General features: G+C 47.0%; 1 long non-coding RNA gene across 7 annotated transcripts in view; it reads left to right on the top strand.

Annotated features, from left to right (window-relative positions):
* Positions 1–13522, top strand: part of LOC102149248 (uncharacterized) — a 231144-nt gene extending 217622 nt beyond the window's left edge. For 3 of the 7 annotated variants that reach the window (XR_011421419.1, XR_011421414.1, XR_011421417.1), the window contains 3 exons: positions 7538–7867; positions 10618–10778; positions 10856–12611. This is a non-coding gene — a long non-coding RNA (uncharacterized lncRNA). Of the gene's footprint in view, positions 1–7537; positions 7868–10617; positions 10779–10855 lie in introns of all 7 variants that reach the window. The other 4 variants (XR_002810480.2, XR_011421416.1, XR_011421415.1 and 1 more) reach the window with 3 other exon arrangements.
* The last annotated feature ends 11830 nt before the right edge of the window (positions 13523–25352 follow it).

The raw sequence follows: 25352 nt of genomic DNA on the forward strand, positions 1-25352 counted from the left end.
ATTCCTTCTCTGTGATTTATTTTTTCCACTGACCATTTATTGCTTGTGAATTAAATTGCTTGTTAAGGAATTTTTTGGTTCTCCCATTGATTGAATTGATCACTTTCCTCTGGCTCCCCTCTCTCTAGCGCAGACTCTCCCCTCCCCGCTGTGTTTACAGCTTATGAACTTCAAGGCAGCATTGCATAAGGCATTGAACATGAGCTTTGGAAGTCTGCAGGTCAGGGTTGGATCTTGTAGGTTCTAGGGCAAATCACAGATCTTGTCTGTGGCTTGGTTTCCTCATCAGAAGGATGGAACTGATAATACTCTTCCGGATGGATTGATGTGAAACCTACATGGGAAAACCCCAGCACAGTGCTTGGCCCTTTGTATCAGATCGCTCCTTCTTTTCTAACCTCCTTTTAGCCTGGTACCTTGGAAACCAACACTCAGCTTTATAATCGAGATGACTTCTAACAGCTGGGCGGTATCTCTAATCTTTGCAGAAGCTTAAATACACCTGCACATAATGTTGGGGGTGTGTGTGTGTGTGCACACACAAGCATGTGTGTAACACTTTTGTGTGTGTGGCTCAACATGAAACAACACCTCTCCTGTGGATGAGTTAAGACCGCTCACTGCTGGCGCTGGAATCGATCACGAGGCAAAGGTAGAATGAATTGCAGCGAACACCTGGGTGACGGTGCTATTTATATTCCTTCCTGTGGTACCGTCCCTGGCAGTGGTGGCTTCGGGCTTCAAGCCGTGTGCCCAAAATGATGGAAAGGTTCTCTTCCTGCAAATCACGGTAGTAAGTGCAGCCCCAGGCCGGGGTGTGGGGAGGGCCCCAGCAGAGGGTGAGTCAGGGTTTGCAAACTATGTTTACTCTGGTGGAACATGCAGGGCGCACATGGCAGAAGTGATTTGCACACATGCAAAACAGGAGCCACGTGCTGTCCTCTCTGTTTCGCCTCCCCCTCCCTCGTCACCTTTGTCACCCTCCTCCGGCCCGCAGCAGTGCCTCCCCCAGCCCCTTTTCGCAGCTTCTTTTTAGGGCAGTGGTTTTCAAACGTCAGTTTGCAAATGATCACCTGGGAAACTTGCTAAAATGCAGATTCCTGGGCTCCTCCGTCAGATTTTCTAATTCAGCGGCTCTGAGACGGGGCCTGAGAAATGGCATTTTCACCAAACATCTCAAATATGTCCATTTGACCGGGAAGGCACCATCAGCACGCCTGAGACCTGTCAGTATTTTGAGGGCCCACAAACAAATCTGAGAACTGACATACGATTTTTAGTTTCAAAATAGGAAAAGAAAGGTGCAAAATTGAAATAATGATACCTCTGTATATAACTTTACATCAGTTTGTCGAGTGCAGCTCAACTTCTGCCGTTACATGGGAATTACTTTTCATGTAGGATCTGGATAAGTTTGCTATATTTGACATGCTGTATGTCAGGCCTCCAAAAGCCTTGAAAAAGCACTCACCCCATGGACCATGCTCTGAGAAATAAAGCCCTAGATGATTTTCGATCCGGAAGCACCCTTAGAAATGTTCTTCTTTAATGCCCAGGTTTTACTGTAAGGAAAACCGAGGCCTAGAGAGAGAATGACTCACCCAAGGTCACACAGCAAGTTCCTAAAGAGGCCAGACTAGGGCGCAGTTTTTACAACTTGTGTGCCTGTGCCCAGTGTGCACCGACTTGTTGCGTCCCTGTCGGCAGTTCCGCATCTCTCTTTCACTGTGGCTTTTCTCCCCTGTGGGACCCGTGTCCTCAGGCCAGTGTGTCACCCAGTGTCAAGCCCTGAGGAGAGGGGAGGAAGGCAGTGGGGGTCTCAGGCATTGTATCCTACAAGGCCAGTCTTCAGCTTCATCCCCTGCAGAGGGAGAAAGGCTGAGTCACTCACTTGAAGCTGAAGCATGAAAAGCTGGCTCACTTCTCAGCACCCATTGAGCACCAACTGTGTGCCAGGCATTGTGCACAGTGAGGGTAGCAGGGAATAAACCCAAGGTAGCCTCTGCCCTCAGGGAACTTACATTTATTCATTCATCCATTCATCCAGCAAATATCTGCTGAGCACCCTACTATGTGCCTGGCACTCTGAACAGGCAGATATGAAGCTTAGATTCTAGTCAGGGAGACAGGTAATAAGCAAGATGGCAGATCCGTATGCAATTAAGACTTTTCAGGTAGTTCCAAGTACAAGGAGAAAAATAAAAGAAGATCATGAGAAAGGAGAGTGGCCGGGTGCAGGGCATGCCCTGTGGCAGGGTCCACTGACTCCAGTGCTGGGTGGCCTTTCTCCCTGCACACAGACAGCGGCAGCATCAGCAGGCCACCTAACCAAGGAGGCTGAGTGACGCATTGGAGAGTAGATAGTCTCTGGGTTTAGAAACTTGTGGCCTCTCTGAGCTCCAGTGTCCTTATAGTCGGATGCTCATGTTAATTTCCTAGCTGGCATTGCTTGATTCTGTGCTAGGAACGACTTGAAGTGCTTTATGTGCATTATCTCCCTTAGTTGTGCCAGCATCACGAAGAGGTTAGTATCCTGCCAGTTTACAGATGAGGAAACTGAGGCACAGAAGGTAAGTAACTTGCTCACCATCACAAGCCTCAGGATTATGAAACCAGGACACACAACCAGGCAGCTTGCCTCCAGAACCCTCCTGCTTAACCACTGTGCCTTATGTCCTCTGCTGCCTTCCTCTCCTGACGTAAAGAAGTCCCTGTGACAGTGGGAGGAGAGCGCAGGCTCTGGAGTCAGGCCCATTCCTTACTGTCTGGGTGCCTCAACCTCTTTGTGCCCCAAATTTCTCATTGGGAGAGTGGGAATAAGGATCCTTACCTCACAGGGTTGTTGAAAGAGCCAGAGGCATTGGTAATATTTTAAGGTGTTTGGTACTCAGTATATGTTTTTAAACATTTCAGAATAAATTCTCGCTACTGGAAGGAATGAACGGTAAATTCCATGTGCCTTGAAAAGTGATGCACCTAGGGCTTTCATCTTTTCTGACTCTGCCTTCTGGAGATTAGAATTGCCCTCCCTTGCCTGCTGTGACTAGTTCTGGCGAACACGGAGTGAGCAGAAGGGACGTTTCTGGCCGTCTCATTGAAATGCTAGTGAGAGACCCTCCAGAGGTCTCCCTCTCTTCTGCCGACTGCTATAACTTTTGAAAGAGTTTATTGAGTTCTTTCTCTAGTCCATTCTGAGGGCTGCCCCCAGGCTGATCTCCCCATGAACTTCTCTTATCTGCTGCATTACTTTCTGAGGTCTTCATCCTCTTTTTCCCAGCATGGACGCCCCTGCCTGGCTTTCAAGGTCCTCAAAATTCTGGCCCTAACATACCCTCCCAGGACTTGCAGATGTTTTCTTTCTATTCTGGCCTCAAGGGGCTCCTTTTTGGCCACTGAGCATGCAGACCCCTTCCCGGCTCCAGGCCTAGATCACGGGCCTCCCTCTTGGATGCTCCCCCGCACCACCCCATCCCATGGCCATCCTTCAAATCGGACTCTCAGAGGACTTCTCTCCGCAGCCCACCGTGGCCTACCCACCATGACCTGCCCTCCTGCACCCAGACCACGCAGGGCCCACACACGATCAGTCTTTGTCTTGCTCTGTTATCTTCGACTTCATTCCTGCGTGCTTATCTAACATTCCTCATGTTGGAGTCTTGACTCCCTAACTAGGTTCCATAATCAAGGAATGGCCTCGGTGTTGCAATTCTTCACTGCAGTGTCTTAGTGATAACAGGCCCCTGAGAAATAAGGTTTTAAAGCATTAGTTGGATTGGTGGTACAGGGCTAGGGAATCGAAGGGGAAAACCAAAGCAAAGGCCCTCTCCCTCTCTTTCATTGTCCAGTCATCCCAGCTCTCCCTTCTCCCAGGCCAGACCTGCCTTCCATGGCTAGCACAGTCCAAGCGTTTATGCCCACTCCCTGAAACGTTATGCTTTGAATCCAAAGGTAACTGTTGAAGCAGCCCAGCTCAAACCACTGCTGCTGTAAACTCTGGAATAGGAGAAGCGCAGGATGTGCAGGCTGGATGAGCCAGGCAGCAAATCTGCTCTAGGAAGCAGAGGGTGCTTCCCAGGGGAACTGATGTTTAAGTGGAGCCGAGAAGGAAGTGTGGGAATTAGCCTAACGGAGAGACAGAGGCATGCTCAGCGGAGTTCACAGCCTGCATTAAGGCCTGGGGGGCTCGAGAGCTTGACCAGGGGTGAGCAGGAATGGCCGGGGAGGTAAGTATTATTCTAAAGAATGCCCGAATCCCAGAGCTGTAATCCACCCAAGTACAGAGCCGTAGCTCGAGCTTCCCCTCCTGCATATCCCCTGTCTCTCCATTCCTCCGGTGTGTGCGTATATTTTATAGAGATGCCTTCTCAATGGATGTGGGATTTTTTAATGCAGTTTTTCATGCAAACATTCCCATTTGTTATTCCTCTGTTTTTCCTTCTTTTCTGGAGGCCTTAGGCTGCCACTCCCCCTCCACCCCCCCCCCCCCCCACTTTCTCATTGTCCCATCTGCCACTCCACTCCTCATGGCTGCCTCTTGAAAGAGATCTCTTTATATGCAGAAAACCTCTTTAAAAAGGTGTGAGTGCCCATTAATGGACGGATCTCATAGGGGGAACGTATAGCATCAGGGAAGTTGGGAGAAGTCCACCTTCCCTGGGAGTCAAAATGATGCTCACCAAACACTGTGACCATGGCATTCCACTCCCAGTAAGTTACCAAAAATTAGAATAACAGGTTTTGGAGTTTATTCTAAGAGTTTGTGGGGAGGCTGGCACATGCCTCCATTGCTGGTGGCAGCATAAACTAGTGACAAATAAAAATGGCAAGTAATAGGATATATTGGAGTATATGAGGAAGCCATTTGGTGTAAACCTAATTCGGCCTGACCTTGTCTTTCCAAAAGGGCCTGACCTTGGCCATGGAGCATGCATTGTATATGCGCTTAGACATTCCCTATGGCAAGAACAAAGGCCCTTGAGATAAAGGTGCAACTTCCCTCCCCCTCCCAACATTGGCATTTCCTTAAGGATTAAGCATCTTTCCTTAGGCTAGGAACTGATTGCTGCGCTCACCTGTGGCCACCCAGGTCAAGACAATAGACTTGCCTCCTGCTGCGCCTGCCGAGATAGCAGACCACTACCTGCTGCGTCCATCGAGCGCTGTGCCAACAGGGCAATCTTGTGACTATTGTGGGAGGGACATTTCAATCCTATGTGAAACGTCCTGCTTGGGGGTATATAACCACTCTGTATACCTCACTTCTTTGGTGCACTTTCTTATTCGGGAAGAAAGGCCCCAGGCCATGGTCCTCAGATTTTAGCTCAGAATAAACTCTCCCAAATTTTCATTTATAGATTGGTTATGAATTATTTTCGTCGACACTAGTCTTTTGGAAAACTTATTTGTCAGGAGTTATCAAAGCATCACTTGGAGCTTGTACCCCTATTTGGGGAATGTATTTCAAAGACTCGTTCCAGGAGAAGAGAAGATAGTGGTGGGCAGGAAGGGGTTTTTTGAAGCCAGGTGTATTTAGGGGCACAAGTTGAAGCAAAATGGTGCCCAGGGACACATGGTACTTCGACAACACTGAATCTTTCCCGGACACCTGAGGGATCATGATGGAGAAGCGGTGGCCACCTTAAGGAGAGCAGTGACAATCTGTGATGTGGCGATCGCATACAGCATTATGTCCTTCCTGGGATTATGGAAGGTTATAGAGAGAGATCAGCTCTTTGTTGGAAATATGAAGATTTTGCTTACTTGGGGTCATAGGAGTATGATAATTTCTTCTTCTCTTCTTCTCTTCTGTCTTCTAATCTCTTCTCTTTTTGGTAACCTTCCTTATACAGTTAAAAAAATGATTCATTACCAGAGAAGAAAAGAAAAAGGAATATATATGTGGGTTGGTAGGGCCTCGTGTACCCCTGGGACTGGTGTTGCGGGGAGCCTGCTCTCAGACATGTCCCAGGATGTCATAGGCGCTCCAGGGTGAAGGAGGGGGTGCTGCAGCCAGGTATGAGGACCTGTATGCCTCACCCAGCGAGATGAGCTGCTAAGCCCCCAGCACAGTGTCTTATACAAGCTCAGCTCCGTGAGGGACGTGCCTCCTTCCCCCAAATAGTCATCATTGTGCTTTTCGTCCTTCCCCTGTCATGTCTCATTGAAACCTCATCATAATGGTGCCAGATGGGTCATGTAATAATGCCCATTTGACAGACAAGAAGGCTGAATCCTTAGTTGACATGGAGGAAGCCTCTGTTGTATTCACACTCAGGCCATCTGCACACATCCCTTTGGATGCTCACACAGCAACTCTGCAGGGCCGCCCTTCGTATCTGCTTTAAAAGATATGAAGTTCCACGAAGGGCAAACTGAGGCTTGGTTAAGTTACTTGCCAGGCAGTAACTCATGGGAAGCCAGGAAGACTCATGGGAACATTTATCCCTGGGTTTTCTGACTCGAAATGTGGTTGTGTTTTTTCCTTTTGAATTCTGTTATGAAAGCCCCCTCCATTTGAGACACATTATCATAGGTCTCTGCAAGAACCCCTTTTGCTTCTTTTCCTCTTCTCCCTCGTTCCCAGCCCCTTCGCTCCTCTCAGGCACCCACTGTGGTGTGTTTGCTGTATGCCCTGCATGTGTACCTACTGTACTGTTCTGAATGAGTCTCTGTTTTTAATTTAGACACAGGGATTCTGTTCCAGATCCCCTTCTGGTTTTCTTTTTACTAAGTACTATCTTTTTTAGATCCTTTCATGTTGCTTTGTTTAGCCCAGATGAGAGGCTGCATGGCCCCTTCTCTGGGCAAAGGCCGTGCCCTTCACCTCTCTTGTCCCCTGCTTTTGGACACTACGGATGCCCAGCCATGAACCCCTCGCACCTGTACCGTGTGGACTGTGGGAGAGTTTCCCTGGTACGGACACAGGGCTGGGGTGGATGAGTCATTGTGCACATGCACACTTAATTTCACAAGCTGTGCCAGATTGTTTTCCAGAATGACTACAGTTTGTGCTTCCACTGACAGCGCTCAGGGTTCCTGTCTCCCCACGTCCTCCCCAGCACCTGGTATCAGCAGGTGTATCAGAAAGGATGCATTTGATAGCTCAAGCACATCAGGGTGCTGGATTAGCATCGCAGTGATGCTCTTTTTGCTACAGACATCACCTTATCAAAACAGCATTTTAAGTAGAAAGAATGTCAGGCAGGAAAAGGAGGTGTTTACTGCAATTCTCTATCTTCTATTAGGGAAGAAAATTTCCCCCAAAATCCCCAGTAGACTTCCTTCCCCTTATGTCTCATTGGCCAGACTGGGCTAGATGTCTTCCCCAGGCCAGCCCTGACCAAGAGAACAGGATTGCTCTGGGCTCCGTGTACCTTTTCTGAGCACAGTGCTGTCTGCCCAGGACCTGGTGGAACTGGGAATATCTGAATAAGGATGAAGAGGGCAGCGGAGCGTGGGTTACTCAGCCACCCATAGACACTTCCACACCAGATCTCTGATTTTGCCAATTTCTTTTTTTGTTTTTTGTTTTTTTTAGGAAGATTAGCCCTGAGCTAACATCTGCTACCAATCCTCCCCTTTTTGCTGAGAAAGACTGGCCCTGAGCTAACATCCATGCCCATCTTCCTCTACTTTCTATGTGGGACGCCTACCACAGCATGGCCTGTCAAGCGGTGCCATGTCCACACCCAGGATCCGAACCAGCAAACCCCGGACCGCCGAAGTGGAACGTGTGCACTTAACCGCTGCACCATGGGGCCGGCCCCTGATTTTGCCAATTTTTTTTGAGCACATGCTTCCTCTTCTATACAAGAGATCTTCCCCCCGAATCTGTGTGACTACCCATTTGTAGAGAGTTTCTGAAACGGTGAGTCAACCAGCACATGGCCATCGCCTTGGGGATTAGATCTGTCCAACCCCTTTTGGAATCTCTCATTCTTCTTGCTAGGTGGACATCAGAGCTGTTCCCACCCAACTGCCTCACTTCAGGTTTCCGGGCGGGCTCCCCAGGGGAGAGGTTGACGTGGAGATTCAAGGGCCAGAGTGCCAAAGCTTCTGCCTGCGCCACCATTCCAAGGCAGAGTGCCGGCTGTCAGGGAACAGCATGGTGGCAGCAGCACGTTCCCCTCATCAGCCACACGAATACCCTAGGAACCCTTGTGTTTCTGCCTAGCCAAAGAAATTAATTTCTAAATGACACCTAATAGGTATAATTTATCGAGCACTTACTCTGTGCCAGGTGGCCCAGAAAGCATTTTATTCTTTTGATCTCGTATGAAACCCTCCTGACAGCCTTCTGAGAGCATTTCTGTGTTTCGCTTGAAGGACAAGCTCCAGTCCACCCACCTACAGAATCCCAGTTCTGATATTAATAGCTGTGTGGCCCTGGGCAAGTTCCTTCCCTTTTCTGTGCCTCGGCTTTCTCATTTGTACATGGTGAATAATAACAGCATGTTAGTAGTACGGGATGAGTTAGTAAACATTAATAAACAGTGTTTAGAATGACAGTGGCTCAGAGCAGACACATAGTTCACACTTGATACATATTAGCTGTTGTTGCCATTTTTAAAAATGGAGAAACCAGAGGCTCAGAGAGATCAACTTAACCAAACATGACACAGCTGTGAGTAGCAGGGACACAGCTTGACCCAGGCATTTCGGACTTGGAAGCTGCCTTGTATCCATCCAACCAGATGCCATCAGTAGTAGCTTCAGGGACCAAGGGGACACTGTCATCACTCTCCTTATCAGTAGGAGAAATTTTCAGCTGAAAGACCCAGTGATACTTTTTTGTAAAGACATGGTCTCCAGCCAGTGACCATGAAGACCTGGCGTAGTATGTCCAGCACCTGCGAGGTGTGTGATCATTTCTGCAAGGTGGCTGGGGGAACTGGGCCGCTGGGGTGGGAAAGGAAGGGTGTGCCCTGGGACAGCACTTAATTCCTTATTCCACCACTAAACCTCAGGCTTCTCATCTTTCAAATCGGGTTTCTATTGTATTTCCTCCCGGTGAGCACTTAGGAAGTGCCTTATAAACTGAGCATCGTCAGTGCCGCTTGTTGCAGAATTAGGATTGTACATGTTACCTTATCATTTGTTTCTTATCTCCGTTCCTACTTACACACACTCACACAAAGCGTAAGTGTTGTGACCCCAGCTCCGCGTTAGTCACCGGAAGGCTCTGGAAACCAAGCCTTCAGAATCTTCTGGAAGAGATTTTTCCCTTGCCTAACTAGGCTAAATGAACTGGAATGAGGAGCCACCGGGATTTTTCGAGACTGGGGTATCTACCATGTCTGTTGGTTTGGCGGCAGATAGACAAGGTCGCGCTCTGCCACGCAAGACATTCCCTCGCTGAATTTTCCACCTGAGCATTTTCAGACATGGGCCTCTTGGGTGTGAGGGACGAAGGGCTCAGTCTGAACGAAAGGTCACAGGCTAAGTGGTGTGGCTTTAAGCAAAAAAGATGACTTCATGCCCGGAATTTCCTAGGAGGACTTTTAAACTTAACCCTGCATAACAAGCAATTCAACTATCTTTTATTTTTTTAATTTAAATGGCCCTCTCTCTCTTCCTTTCCCTCCCTTCCTCCCTCCCTCCTTCCTTCCTTCCAAGGAACACATTCACTCTTGAAAATTCTAAAGATCCAGAAAGATGCGCAGCAAAAGTGAGATATGTGACCCCATTTCCGGTTCCCCAGCCAACAGGCGTCCCTTCTGGGAGGCAGTCACTGTCAGAAGTGTCCTGCCTGTCGTTCTAGAGATGGTCTGCCTGCACATGTCCGAGAAAGTCCGTGTGTGTGTACAAGGTTTCCTTCTTTATTGTGTGAGCTCGTGTTTCATAGCACCCGAGCTCCGTGATTCAGGCCGTAATGTACTTTCCCATTTCTCCCGAGTTACAAGGCCTCCCTTCCCATTGGCTCTTCGCCAGCTGCTGCCATTGTCCTCTCTGTGCCCAGGGCCTATTCCCGGGCATGTGTGATGACATGGAGACATCTGTGATGAAGTGGCGGTGGACACTGGAGCGGTCCAGCCCCGTTGGTGGAGAATCCCTTGCTTTCAGGAGGTCCTGGGCTCACCTTGATCTCCCCCCTGAAGGCAGGAAGCAGGAAGGCTGGACGGCAATGCAGGGCAGTCTCCAGAAATTGCTCACATCACAGACAGCCTGCCGGGGAACCCACTTCTCCCCATTAAAGGGAAGCTTTAAGACCACTTTCCCTTGACTCAGGTCACCTGGTGCAGAATGACACCCCTGAGAGATGGCCGAGGCCATCGTTCCTCAAATTTGAGCCAAGCACAGATCCCTAGGAGTCCTTTTTAAATGCAGATTCTCATTCAATTCATCTGTGTGGGGCTGAGATTCTGCATGAATGATGAGCCCCCAGATGATGCTGATGCTGCAGTCCTCGCACTGACTGACCCATTTTGAGCAGCAAGGAAGCATCTAGTCCCTCCCACCGCTGCTCGCACCACACGTAGTACCCGACACCATCTAGAGGGCCAGATGGCACGTACTCCGGCTCTGTCACAGGTTCGCAGTTTAACATACATTGTCACATTTCATCTTCCTAATCGTCCAGTGAGGTGTGGGAATATAATCCTTTTTTTTTTTTTTAAGGTGAGGAAACTACTGCTCAGAGATGTGAAATAACTCAGCAGAGGTCACACAGCTAATAAGTGACAAACAGGAATGTCCAAGCAGTGAAGGTCATTTCCAGTCGCCGAGTCTTTCACAAGCCCATGTCTGGACCGGGACATCTCATGTCTCATCGTGAGCAGGTTGGATGGCGAGCGTCATTTTCTCTTCTCTCCCCCATGTTATCTGCGAGATTTTAATCCTTGCTGCTTCTTTTCAGGAGACTGGAAAATAACTGGCCGGAGGGGATAGGCCCAGCAGTAACACTGGCCCAGAGAGAATTGAGTGCTTTTTCCCGGTGACAAGAAGACACACGCAGCTGGAAAAAGGAGCCTAGGCCGTCACCATGTTCCCCAAATAGCAGAACACCTCCCTCCTTCCCACCTTCTCTCCCGTGGCACAGAATACGTTTTACCAGGGATCGGTCACTGCTGAGCTGTCGTCACTTAATGTGGCTTTGACAGAATAGTTGGTCTGGAAATCTTATTTTCAATTAAATGACCTTATTGAACTGCCTTGGTTTTGAAAAGATTCCATTAGGATGGCTAATTATATAGCAGTTGCTCCAAGGAGATGCTGGCACTCCATTTCAGCTCTTAAGTAATTCGAATCAAATGCTGTCTTCTTTCCTCCTTGGAGCTGTGAGCGACCGTCTTCCTCTCACACTGCAGGCTTCTCGTGAGTTATTTTTGGAAATCCAAGTCAAAACAGCAATTTTGGCAGAGGCCATTTCTAGCCTAGCAGAGTAAACCGTATGTACTGATAAAAACAGCCGAAGAGTCAGTGCCTTTAAAAAGCAACTAAACCATCTCCTTCTGTGGGGGTTAAATTTGGGGGACCTCCAAACTGTCCTTTGTACTGTCCTATTCCTTCGTGAGCTCTAACTGAAGTCAAAGACATTGGAATTCCTTTAAGATTAGCAAAGCTTTGTCCGTTTGCAAACTGTCATCATGGTCATTTTGTTTCAAGGTGGCAGGCCTTGGCAGAATTTACCAGGCACTCTGTTTTGGCCTCTGGATCTCCCCTGAAACGTGGAAATCACTTTCTGTTCCCATTCTGTGCTGTTTGCTTCTGTCACCAGAGCACTCGCGACATTCCTCGCGACATTCCTCGTTACGCATACCAAGCAGTCAGATCTTCCTGCTCACCCGTTAGAACGGAGCTTCTTGTGGCCAGGGGCTGTGTTTTTCATCTTATTTCCTTCCTGGCCCATAATAGATGCTCAAATAGTTGGATGAATAGATAGACTAGATAGATGAATGAATAGAATCCTATTTCTATTTTTCTCCTTTTTAAAAAAAAAATCAATCATTTATTACATAAATAGTAAATGAATGTTTTCACCTTGGGGGGAAAAAACAGTTTCCAAATAAGGTTAAAGTCCTTTTTTTTTTTTCCAGTTTTCTTTTTTTTTAAAGATTGGCACCTGAGCTAACAACTGTTGCCAATCTTCCTTTTTCTTTTTTCCTGTTTTTTCTCCCCAAATCCCCCCAATACATAGTTGTGTATTTTAGTGGTGGGTCCTTCTAGTTGTGGCGTATGGGACACCACCTCACTGTGGCCTGATGAGCGGCGCCATGTCTGTACTCAGGATGCGAATCAGTGAAACCCTGGGCCGCCGAAGCAGAGCACACGACCTTAACGACTTGGCCCCAGGGCCGGCGCCTGAAGTCCTTTTTTGATCACTGCCCATGATCCTTGTTTCCCCATCATCTCTGCTTAGGTTATCCCTTTGGAGCACATCCTCACAGACCTCTCTAATGCGTTTATGTACACGCACATACACACACACAGAGTACTGTTTTTGTAGACCTGTGATAAAGAGATTATTCTGCAACTTGCCTTTTCCTACTCAGCAATATATCAAGTGCTATCCATGTCAGCTACCTTATTCTTTGTAACTGCTACATAGTTTTATTACGTTGTGTGGCTATAATACCTTTTATGTGGACCAAATAAATAAATTCCTTATCTGTTTTCATGCTCATTATAGTTCAGGATCCCTTCTCCTGTATATGTTGACAAACTAACCCTGTCCACTGCTATCTTTTGGTAGCTACAGTACATTTCATCAGAATCAGCCAATTGCCCTGGGGATTTTGCTAAACCAGTAGACAGAATCATGAGAAATGAAATGAGGGTTGCCAGAGGGACCTGAATTCCCTTCTCTGCAGAAGCTAGGGAAGTAGGTGCACTCTGCACTGGGAATACCACAGGTCTGGAGAGCGAGGGATGTTAGATTTCCTCGGGCAGGTCATTTCCTATCCCTGGACCTTATTTTTCTCATCTGCCCAATGGACTCAGTGAGCCTCTTTCAACTGTTAGACCCTGAATAATAGGGCTGACACAGTGCCACCAGAACGGATAAACAGAATATATTAACTCTCTCTCCGCTATGTGGCGGGATGGGAAAGGGGCACGTTAAAAATACTTTTTACGGGCCGGCCCCGTCGCCGAATGGTTAAGTTCATGTGCTCTGCTTTGGTGGCCCAGGGTTTGGATCCTGGGCGCGGACATGGCACTGCTCATTAGGCCATGTTGAGGCAGCATCCCACATGCCACAACTAGAAGGACCCACAACTAAAATAGACAACTATGTACTGGGGGGATTTGGGGAGAAAAAAAAAGCAGGGAAAAAAATAGATTGGCAACAGTTGTTAGCTCAGATGCCAATCTTTAATTAAAAAAATATGTATTTTAATTATATTTTTATTCTATTTTAATTAAGATAAATTTTAAAATTTTAAAATAGAGATTCAGCCCAGAGCCCTTCACTGTGTTCATGTCACAAAGAGTCTGTGATTGGCCAGGAATGCACTGCCTCTAGATCTCACACTTCTCTCTTATTCTTTTCTTATCCAATTAAAATGTTTATATTTTTTCCTTTGCTTTGTGTGGTCTTTTTGTCCTAAGCAAGGCAATCGGGTGTTGGGGAGAGAGATTATGGACTCCTGAGTTCGACCATCAGGTTTGTCTAGTTCTAGCTGTGTGTTCTTAGACAAGTCACTAACCTTCTCTGGGTTTCCATCTATTAATATGGTGATTCCAAATTAGCCAAGTATTCAGTAAAAAAAACAAAAACAAAAGGTAAAACCAGACTCGCTTGTGAATGTTTCATCTGGCATTTATGAACCTTGTCACCTGCGGATAGATCATCTCGTGAATTGATGAGGCATCCTAAGAGACCACCAAAACTCATTAAATAGTCTTGGTTCACATGAGAACTGTGCAGCTGCTCTGGCCCCTGGTGACACACCAAGTGTCAGTGGGTTCTGAGGGAGGCCCAGGGAAGGTTCTGTGCTGCCATGATTCATAGGTTGAGTTTCCCTCTAAGCTTCAAGGCTTTGATCACGTGTCCCCTGCTTTGAGATGCAGGACCACAAGGGTCACAGGATCTGATTCACACACTGGTGGGTTTCCCTTGGGGTCCCCATCAGGCTTTCCCATGTAGGGTGAGAGTTCTCGTCCCTTGTCTTGGCATTACACATTGATCTGGAGACACCATGGTTCTGCAGGTGAAAGGTTGGGGTGAATGGGTGTGAAAAGTGCGTGGGAGTCACAGCCCCAAAAGGTCTCTGGGAGTTTGTCTTTCCTGCTCCCAACACTGTTTTGCATCTCTACCGTGAGCTTCTGTTTCTGAGCACCCCTTGAGCTAAGCTGATCTGTTGAGCCGATCTGTGGAGGAATGAGGCCACTGTGAGCTACCTGCCGGGGCAGGTGACCTCACCCCTCCCAGCCTCTGCTTCCCACCCCGCTGGGTCTTTAATATGAAATGAGACTGCAGTAGGTGCTGAGCTCGCATCACCTTCCCATTCCGCTTTCTGATATGGAAAGCATCATTTTATAGGCTCTGAATCTGTGTTCTGAGCTTCCAAAAGCCTACTGTAAACATTTTACACATTAACCAAAATAAAACAAGAAGGCAGCACAGTGAATGGAGAGAATATTATTAGCATGTTACACATCTTAAATTGGTAAAAAAAAAAAAAAAAGGAATGATGGATCATTTTCATTTACGACTCTCACTCCCTGCTAATTTTTCAGCAGCTCTCTCCTCGTCTCAATAAAATGCTGGAAATCTAGTTGGCATTGTTGCAAGTAAATGCAGAGCCAGTCTCGACTGTCGCGCTGTCTCTCCCTGTATTTGATCCTCATCCAGGTGATCGATACCATTTTCATTCATAATCCGGAAACTTTAAGAAATGAATCAGCTTGACCTATGATTCACAGATACTTGATCTGAAATACTTGATGTGGTTGTGAGGGGGTGGGAGGTAGAGTCAGAAATAAATTCCGTTGACCCCGAAAGTCAGCTTAGGTGAACTAGTATGGTGGGGGAGGGCGAATTATCATCCTGTGGTTTGTGTGGATGGTTCCTGCTCTCAGGGAGCTGCACTGTATTGGGGGGACTTAAGGTGGCCACACAACCAGGGTTGATGAAAGAATTCCAGGTTATGCCCGTTGCTGCAGCCTCTTAGACGGTTAACGTGCCCTTCCACTAGCAGAAGTGTCACAGTGTGGAAATAGAGGGTTCTGAAGAGACTAGACTGGGAGTTCTTAAAGGTCAGAGGTCTCATTTTATTCATATGTGCATCCCCAGCGCCTGGCCTCTCGTAAGCAGTTAATAAAAGAAAGACTTGCTAGGTGGGTGAGTGAGAACGTAAGTAGATTCTTCACCTCCACTCTCTGAATTTGGTCTCTGAATTTCTGTTTCCCGTTTATCTTTGTGTGCTCGGGCCGCTAGGGTGCCTCTACTGCGTTTTGACTGAACCAGAGATTTCAGAACTTCAGCTGGGAATCGCTTTGGTTGCATGTACACGCCCTGGTGACCTGTAGCTTCACGACTTGCGGTGCGTTATCCAAATGAGTTTATAACTTACCGAAGTACTGAAAACAGTGGCTTCCATGATGTCTCCTCCCAAGAAATGGTGGTGGAGGTGGAGGTGATGCTATTCTTGTTAGCTGTCTGTCTTTGCTGCCTCTTGTCTTTTCTCCCCTAGCTAGAGGATTCATAGACCTTTAAATACATATGTATTTCAAAAATATAAGAAATTGGAAAAAGAGAGTCAGAAAGCTATCCATAATGTCATGACCCTTGGTTACATAGTAGCAATTATTATTAATGTGTGACTTGTTTTATACAAAGTTTTTTACATAGTTGTTATCTTAAGGAGTTTTCCACTTTTTCTTCCATCTGTATTTTTCTGCAAGCATTGCCCATGTTATTTGAGAACCTATTCAACTACCATTTGTTACTTTTATCCATATGGTTGCTGGTAGATGGTTGTTTACTTTTTTCCCTTTCGTAAAAGAAATTTTCCTTCTGGGCTGTCCTGTATCTCAAGAAAATCTCAAAAGTGAAATTATTGGATCAAAAGATATGAATGTTGTTAAATTATATGTATATCTATATTTAAATGAATAGAATTTATTTTTTAGAGAAATTTTAGGTTTACAAAAAATTGCGTAGAAAGTACAGAGAGCTCCCACATCCTAGCCCCACCCCCATTCCCCATATTGTTAACATCTTGCATTAGTAGGGTGCATTTGTTACAGTTCATGAACCAAAACTGATACTTATGGCTAAAGTCCATAGTTTACATTTAGGATTCTGTGTTAAATGGTTCTTTGGGATTTTCGCAAATGCATAATGTCACGTAGCCACCATTATAGTATCATGCAAAATGGTTTTACAGCCCTAAAAATCCCCTGGGCCCCTGTTAATCCCTCCCTCCCTCCCTCTCTCAAACCCTTCGCAACCAGTGATCTTCCACTCTTTCCATCGTTTTGCCTTTCCCAGAACGTCATATAGTTGGAATCACACAGTATGTAGGCTTTCAGACAGGCTTCCTTCACTTAGCAGTATGCGTTTAAGATTCCTCTCCGTGTCTTTTCATGGCTTGATGGTTCATTTCTTTTTAGGGCTAAATAGTATTCCGTGTCTGGATGTACTACACTTTATCTGTTCACTTACTGAAGGACATCTTCATTACTTCTAAGTTTTGGCAATTATGAATAAAGCTGCTATAAATATTCGTCTGCAGGCTTTTGAGGGGACATGTTTTCAACTCATTTGGTTAGACACCAAGGAAAGTGATTGCTGGATCACATGGTAAGACTATTTCTGTAAGTAACTGCCAAAGCTTTCTATTTTTTACGTTTATTCAACAGATTTTAGTTGTAATACCATGAACATGGTTAATCCTCCATCTACACTTAGTGTTATAATGAACACCCTCTCCTCAGTCTTTTTTTGTGTGTGAGGAAGATTGGCTCTGAGCTAACATCTATGCCAATCTTCCTCTATTTATTTGGGATGCTGCCACAGCATGGCTTGACGAGCAGTGCTAGGTCCACGCCTGGGATCCGAACCTGAGAACCCTGGGCCACCAAAGCAGAGCACATGAACTTAACCACTATGTCAACAGGCTGGCCCCCTCTCCTCACTTTTAAGCCTACCGCTACCATGTCACACAGAGATGCTCAGAGTGGTGTTTTCATCTGGATCCAAGTATATTGTGGCCACAAAGTCTCATAGCATAAAAATAGCAACAACAACAATAATAATCTTGATGATAATAATAGCCAAGAATTATTGATTACTTAGCATTGTCAGGCTCTTTACATGTGTTATTTCATTTCACCATTACAGCTACCCTCTGGTTAGGTACCATTACTACCCACAATTTGGAGATAAGATCGAGGCTTAGGGAGAGTGAATAACTTGCACAAGTGTTAGTGGTAAAGCCAAGTGTGCGTCCATCTAGTTTTGCTCGACTCTGCTCAGCAATGTATTATGCCAGAGTTAAGAGCATGAGATTTAGAGTCAGATGGACGTAGGTTAGTATTCTGGACCTACCATTTTGCCAGTCATGTGATCTTGACCTGGTGACTTCTAGCTGCAGTGTGCCCATCTGTAAAATGGGATAATAACACCTACCCATGGCAAATGCTGTCTGTTGTCTCCTCAATAGCTATGGCCTCCCCACCACACAGAACCAGGTTCAGGTGTTAGGGAAGAGGCCCCAGATCTCAGGGAAGAGAGGCCCCATCCCAGCCTCCTGAAATGAATCAAGATTGGTTTAAGTCAGATATGGTAATGGTGGGCATGTTATCTAGTTTTGTTGGGGTAAGCATGCTAGGGAGGGGTTCTCTTCCCAAGTAAAAAGACAAAGCCCCCCATAGGGGAAGCTCATACTTATCTTTTCTTCCTGCCTGGATGTTGGGCATGATACCTGGAGGTGCAGCAGCCATCTTGCAAGCCTAAGCTGACAAGCTAATAGACTAAAATGGTAGAGCAGAAAAGATAGAAAGAGCCTAGGTCATTGACAGCATCGTTAAGCTGTTCGACCAGCCCAAGACAGAAGACTACCTCCACGCTTTTTGCTATTGAAACAGTTCTTACTTGTTTATGCCACCCCAAGCTGAGTTGTCTTCTCTTTGCAGCTGAGAGCATTTCTAATAGATAAACAGTTTTCCACCAAAGCACAGGGTTGAGTAACTTAGTATGATGGTTGAGAGCCCAAATTCTAGACTTGGAGTTCTGGGGTTTTATTCCTAGTTCTTCCACCAACCAGCTGTGTGACCTGGACAAGTCACTGAGCTTCTCTGTGCCTCACTGTCCTCATCTGTAAAATTCCCAATAAATGTGTACTGGGATCGAATGAGGGATAATAGTGCTACTTACCTCCCAAGATTATTATGAGCGTTCATAAAATGACTAAGTATTTTATAAAATGACTAGAGCATAGCCCGACACATAGTAAGTGGTTATACGCATGTTTGTCAAAAAAAAAACAATTAAAGAAAAGGAGTCACTATTACTGGCTTCAGTTTGAACCCCGATGTGATCCTTGGGCCACATGCAGTATTCAAGCAGAAGCTTGACCCTTTCACTCCCCAGACTCATGGAGCATGAAGCTCCCACTAAAATCTGTCTCAAAGCAGCAACAGGTGGTTTCTTTTTAACAGAAAAGATTCCTTAGAGCAGGTTGACTTAAAACAGGAGGGGCTGTGATATCAAGGCGTGTCAGGGAGTGAATGACCGAAATACCCAAACTTGCCCATGCAAATGGCTCTGAGTCTCCCCTGACTGCCCTTTAGAAGGTTCTAGACTTCTGTGAACTCCTTTTTGAAAGGGTCTTTCCACCAGTGGCTTATTCTTTTGAATCTCCTTACACCTTTCTTGCTGGTGGCTGGTGGGTGGGAGTGGGGAGGAAGGGGTGACACCTGCCTGCGTTCGGGGCCCTTTTCCCTTGTGAGGGACGAGACCGCTGGCCAGTATGTGAGGGAGCTGGCTGGACCTGGTCTCTCTCACTGTCTACTGCCCACAGTGCCATCCTCTGTAAAGAGCAGATTTGAATTTGGGCAGCAACTCAGCATTTTTTGGAAACCTATCTCGTTTGTGAGCTTAAAGATAGACGTGCCCATTACCAAATCCAGTGGAATCTTCCTTCAAAATATATGCCTGTTCCACTCCTCACCCTCGCCTCCAGAGACAGTCCACACCAGGCCACCTCCCCTTCTGCCTGGATTACTGCCTCGTAACTGGCCTTCCCGTTTCTACCCTCCCCTTCCTTCTCCCTCAGCAGCCAGGGGACCCTTTAAAAATGTCAACCAAATCATTGGACTCACCTGCTGAGAACCCTCCAATGGAGTCCCATCTCACTTGGAATAAAGTCCTCAGTCCCTACTGTGCCCTACGAGGCCCTCCCTGCCACCCCCGCTCACTCTACTCTCCCCACTGGCCTGGCTGTCAGTCAAACATACCTAAGCACAGGCTGGCCTCAGGGCCTTAGCACGGAATGTTCCCCTTTTTCCCTCTATACCTGCCTGGCTCATTTCCTCACCTCATTCAGATCTCTGCTCAGATGTCAACTCCCAGAGAGGCCTTCCCTGGTCACCCCCTCTAACACAGGTCCCCTCACCCCTCATTTTCTGTCGTTATCTATAGTTCATAGACTTGCTGACATTATTACAAATTTGGTGACTTTCTGCCTTCCCCATCAGAATATAAGCCCTACAAGGAAAGAGGCATTGTTTTGTTCATTCAGGTACCCACAGAACCCAGAACATTCTGCAATTGGTGCTCAGTATATAGTAAACTAGATAAAGCCTTTTTTTGGACAGAAATAAGGTCTGTCTGACAAAGTTCTAAGCCTGATGTCTCTTGTGAACCTGCCAAGTTGACCCTGAATCCACTTCCCGGAAAGCTCCAGATACATTCTGGATGATGGGAGCAACGCCGGACCAGTGTTGAACATCCCAAAGCAAGTACTTTGAGAATGAAAGTGTGGGAGCCTGGATGACTCCTCCTGCATTTGTCTAAAAATCCTCCTTAGCACCTTTAGTTCCTTTTCTCCCTTCCTCTGCTCCTGGGCACCAGACAAGCAATCCCAAATGTGGTGTCTTTGCACCGGTCAGATCAGAGTTCTCATCTGGGGTGGTTTAAAAACAACATGGCCCCATTCCTTGACATTCTCCCCTTTGAAAGATGGGATCTGGGTCCTTTCCTTGAGTGTTGTGATGGCTTCAAGCAGTAGTCACACAAGGGCACGCAGCTCCTGCCTGGTTTCTTTGGGATGCCATTCTGGGGAAGTACTCAGACTCCGTGCTGAAGAAGCCACATGTACATGCCCTGGTCCATGGTCTCAGCTGAGCTCGCAGCCAGCACCCAGCACTGGCCGACAGCCATGCCGGCTGCCATCTTGGATGTTAGGACCATTTGCACTTTCAAATGACCACAGCCCAGTGACATCTGACTACAGGGTCATGAGAAACACCCAGCCAAGCCCTTCCCGAATTCCTGACCAAAAACTCATGAGTAACATAAAACGAGTATTGTTTTACAACGCTAAGTTTTGCAGTAACTTGTACTCAGGAATAGTAACCAGGACGCCACCCTAACCCTTCCCTATGGACTAAGCAATCTTGAGCAAATTTCCTTTAATACTCTGGGCATGAGATTTCTCATGTGTGAGTTTGGAGTGACAGTCTATATTTATGTGGCTGTTGTTTAGATCAAAAGCAAATTTTGTCTCAAACCTAGCAAGGTTCCCAGCACATCCTGCCTTTCCTCAAATCTAAGATGCCGTCCATTATACAACTCACACTTAACTTATGTGCCACTAAGAAAGAAACAAATGCTTTCTATTAAACTACTGAATGCCACTGGTTGTAGGACACACACCTGTCTGGGAGATGTTGAAATTTGCAAAGATGTGTATCTTAGGATCTTTGATTTAAAGAGAGATTAACACAATCATCTAGTTAAGTACAGGCACAGAACAAGACCACCGAGATTTGAGTTTGTGAGAAACGGGGAACTTAAAGCAAATGTGTCTTTGTATGAAAGTCTCTAATTTGCTGTCCCATTTTACACAATAGAATGCAAAGATCAGTAGAGACAACCTTGTAGTTCAGGCAGAAAGCACCTTCCTCAGGCAGCTGTCAAAGGGTTAGAATTCAAATGACATGGCATCACAGTTATTTAACAGAAATGTATCTTGCAGAAGAAAGGAAGTCAGATCCCTAAGTGTGGCTGTGAGTAATAGTTTTTCTTAGTGGAAACTCACCTCTAGTAATTAGTAATAGACCAACCCCCTTTTCTCTTTGGTTTTTGAATCGTTTCTTTTTTAGAACATTAACTAGTAGTTCCGTGAGAGATGTCAGCCAGTGAGCAAAAGGGGTCTGGGCAGTGAGCAGGATGGCAGGAGACCCAGGCCACATCTAGTGGAGCAGAAACACAAAGAAGCATCAGAGTGTCAGCAGACTTGAAGCTAAGCCTGAATATGGAGTGCCTCATTTAGTCAGTTCAGCCACGCAGAGTGTTCCTATGTTGGCCCTCATTTGAAATGTGAGCCCGCTTCAGGACCAGTGAAGTGGAATGTCTTGCTCAAAGTTACATAGCTTGGTTCATTAGACAGAGAGCCTATGCTCTTAGCCACAGTGCTGTGTGCATCAAAATGTTTGCAAAGACATGGAAGTGGGTTCATATGAGACTCTAGCCGGCCCAGGACTCTCAGCACAGCTATCTTTCCAGCCTTACCCAAACAGGGAATTCCTTTTCATACCTCCTTGCTTTTGCCAAAGGGAGTTTTCTACCAATCAGTTTCTTCTTGCCTCCCCCTTTTCCTGGTGAAACCAAACCATCCTTCAAGGCCCAGCTCAAATGGGGCATCTTAACCCTTGTTCCTACAGGGTGATTCCTAGCTGCCCTGGACTCCCAGGGCATTGTCCCCGGGGCCCCTTGGCTGGCCCTCCTGGTGGTGTTGGTGGTTTCTGTTGGTCACACCTATGAGACTGGAAGTTTCCTGAGGCTCTGGAATTAGACTGAGTCAGAATCCCACCTCTACAACTTACAGCTTGTGTTCTTGGGCAAGTTTCTTAGCTTTCTGGGCTTTAATTTTCTCATCTACAAAATGAGAATATCAACTTCCCAGGATTGTCATGAAAATTGTGTGTTTGCTGAGATGGCATCGTGAGGGCTGAACACTGTTCTTATGTGAGAGGCGCTTGCTCAGTCTCTGCGTGCGTCATCTCCTTTCGTCTTCACGCCCACCCTCTGAGGTTGGTTCTTTTACCATCATGCCCATTTACAGATGAGGTGACACCGTATGCTCATGGCCCCACAGCCAGAATGTGACAAAACTGGGCTCTAATCTTACCTTTTAAAACTCGCCTCTCTTGACAGGATCCCGGCGGAAACCTTCCATGGACTGCATTCTGAGGAGGTTTTGTCACGTACCAACCTCTTTAGATGTGCTTTAATTTGGGTCTTAATTTCCAACTCATTCTTATCTAGGAGATCTTTACCCTGATTTGAAGGAAAATGATGCTGCAACCAGCTTAGTCTCAGTAGAAGGTTTACACACAGCATGTGCCAATAACAGGTACTTCCACCCTTGGGCTCTTCCGGGTGGTGACTTATCAGCACCACAATTGTCCATTTATATTGTGAACCAAACACATGGATCAGACTATTGGCCTTGAAAAGCTCAAGCACAGCCTTCAGTGAAATTCAGTTTCCACTTCATTCTTTAGTCCAAAGGTTGTGACAATGGCAGTCTCCGTCTCCCTCGTATGACTTGGCTGGTTGGGTTTCTCTCTGGTTGACTGTATTCCTGGCCTCTTGGGGACCCTCTAAAATGGCAGGCAGAGGAAAGGAGGCATTTCTGTGTGCTGCCTTCATTTGTTCCTCAAGGGGTTTCGGCTAAACTCCCTAAACAAAATGAATTTGATTTTATCTGCCAGAGAACATTCTAAGTAAAAAGATCAAGAGCCATCACCCCATTGAGCTCTCTCCCCACATCTCGAGAAGGCTGGGCTCCTTGGAGTGGAGAGTGGGCTGGGACCCCATTCTGGCAGCATAGCGGAGATCTTCCTGCCTCAGTGTGGATCTGGTGAATGCTGAGGGACTCAGGGTGGGCTCCGAGGTGGACTCATTGTCCCAGCTCACTGTGCAGACAGGGCAGTAAGTGCCAGGCCTGGGACTGTGGCCGTAACCTTGGCCGGTGGTCGGCCTTTACTTTCAGCAGCAGCAGAGGGATCGTAACTGTGGTAGAGAAGGATGTCGAGGCAGAAATTGTTGAGGATCTACACTGTGTCAAGCACTGAGAGAGTTTCTTCAGATATTTGGGATTTTGAACGTATCTACTCTTCTAATTTATTTCCATCGTCCTCAGAGAACATGTTCTGTGTGATTTCGCTCCTTTGAAATGTATTGAGAGTGATCTCGTGGTTCAACATATGGCCTGTCTTGGGGAACGATGCATGTGAACTTGAAAAGAATGTGTCCTCTACAGGTTTGGGGTGGCGTGTTCCATAGACATTGGTTGTGAAAGACCCAGGACTCCGCCTGGTACAGAACAATCTTCACTCTGCGGCGCCCCCAGGGGAGGGCAAGTGGGAGACATCCATGTGGGTGAAGAGGCACGGCCAGCCCCCCAACCCCAGGTGGCAGACTCTATGCCAACTTGTCCTCCATGTGGCCCCCATAAGAAGAAAGGCCAAGAACTCTAAAAAGACCTCTGAGGCCAAGAGAAAATGTCCAGGGATTTGCTCGACGGAGAGAAGCTGGCCCTTGGAGATGAGGAGGGGTGTATGTACGTAAGACTCTCTCTCCCCAGCTGCTCTCTCTCTTCTCCTCAGGCCTTCAGCAAACATTTATCAGAGACTTGCTCTTCCTGGTAGCTGTTCTATGTGTGGGGATGTAAGGATCAACATTGCCCCTGTCCTCCCAGAATTTTCAGGCCACCGGGAATACAGGTAATTAAACAGGCAATTATGCCCAACAGGGCAGGGGGCATGCCTGGAAAAGTACGTATATATCAGAATAGAGCCGCTCTCGCTTTTTTCCTCCCTCTCTCCTCCTCCGTTACACAGATCTGCAGATCAAACAGGAGGATTTCCGCAGGGAAGCTGAAAGGTAGAGATGACATGGTGCTATCTGTCAACCTATTAGAAAGCTTGATGTAATTATTTCGTGAAGGGCAAGGGATGTTGCCCTGGGAGAGGGGACCCTGGAGGTTCACGGAGTAGAGAAGAGATACTGTGCAGACAAGGAAAAAAGTCTTTCCTGAGGTTGGTAAATTTGTATTTATGGAATTGGTTACAGGAGGCCCCAGTGGGAGGTTTTTCTTTCAAATAGGTTTTGGCAACTCCATAGAAGACGGTCTTTGCCCACCTTTGGTGAGCTCATGGTTTCTGTTTCTTTTCTCACCAAATTGTATGCCTAAACTTCTAGAAAATAGTCATATTGACCCACTTAAATTTTCCACCTTTTTAATTGCCCTTGTTCCTGGGTGGAGGGAGTATAATGAGCTAGCAGTGGGAGGTGGGGGTGGGAGGCGAAAGGTTAGACTGTCTTTGATGAGCTGGGAGGAAGGCCTGGGGCTGCGTGATCAGAGAATGTGGTTCTTCGGTGGCCTTTGGGGTCACTTATTAGGTTTGGGAACACTAGTTGGGAGTTCACCAAACAGCGTGCAGCCCATGAGGGTGGGCGACTCTTTGTGGGAGCTGAGGAGAAGCCTGAGGATCAGGGAGGACCCATGCTATACCCTGGGAGGTGGCAGAGGCTGTGGGCCCCACGAGACCCAACACCAGTAATGGAGGAACTACTGGCAGCCGCTTGCTTATATCCCCCATCCTCATTACCACCCTGGGACCCAGGGATCTGCATTTTACCCGTGAGGCGACAGACACTGAGCATAGTTAAGCCAAGTCGCTCAGCTCCGGCTAGAAGTGGTGGATTTGAGAACTGATTCCACACAATCCCGGGCTCTGAGACCTTGGCTTCCATTGCCACATGCCCAGCTGCTTCCCTAGAGCTTTGGGGGCAGCTCCTGGAATCAGGCTGCCTGGATTCAGATCCCAGCTCACTATTCAACAGAACAATGATCCGAGGTCAGTTCCTCACCCTCGGGTTCCTCCTTTGTAAAATGGGCTGGTTTGGTCACCGTGCTCAAGGACTGTTCTCGATGCCCCATTGAGCTCGTGCGGTGCATGTAAAGCTCTGAGCACACGTGTAAGTGCTCCGTACGTGTTGGTTACCGTGCTTGTTATTAACCCAGCAGGACAAGGAGGAAGGTTGGGGGCGTCCCGGGTGTGCTGTCGCTCCTCTGTTTCCTCCTCCCACTGTCCCGACTGGCAGGCAATCAGGAGTTGGTTTTTCTGGTACAAAGCTTGCCCTGGTATCCTGGAGTGACCTGCAGGCCTGA

Source organism: Equus caballus, chromosome 9, assembly GCF_041296265.1.
Source record: "Equus caballus isolate H_3958 breed thoroughbred chromosome 9, TB-T2T, whole genome shotgun sequence".
Lineage (NCBI taxonomy): Eukaryota > Metazoa > Chordata > Mammalia > Perissodactyla > Equidae > Equus > Equus caballus.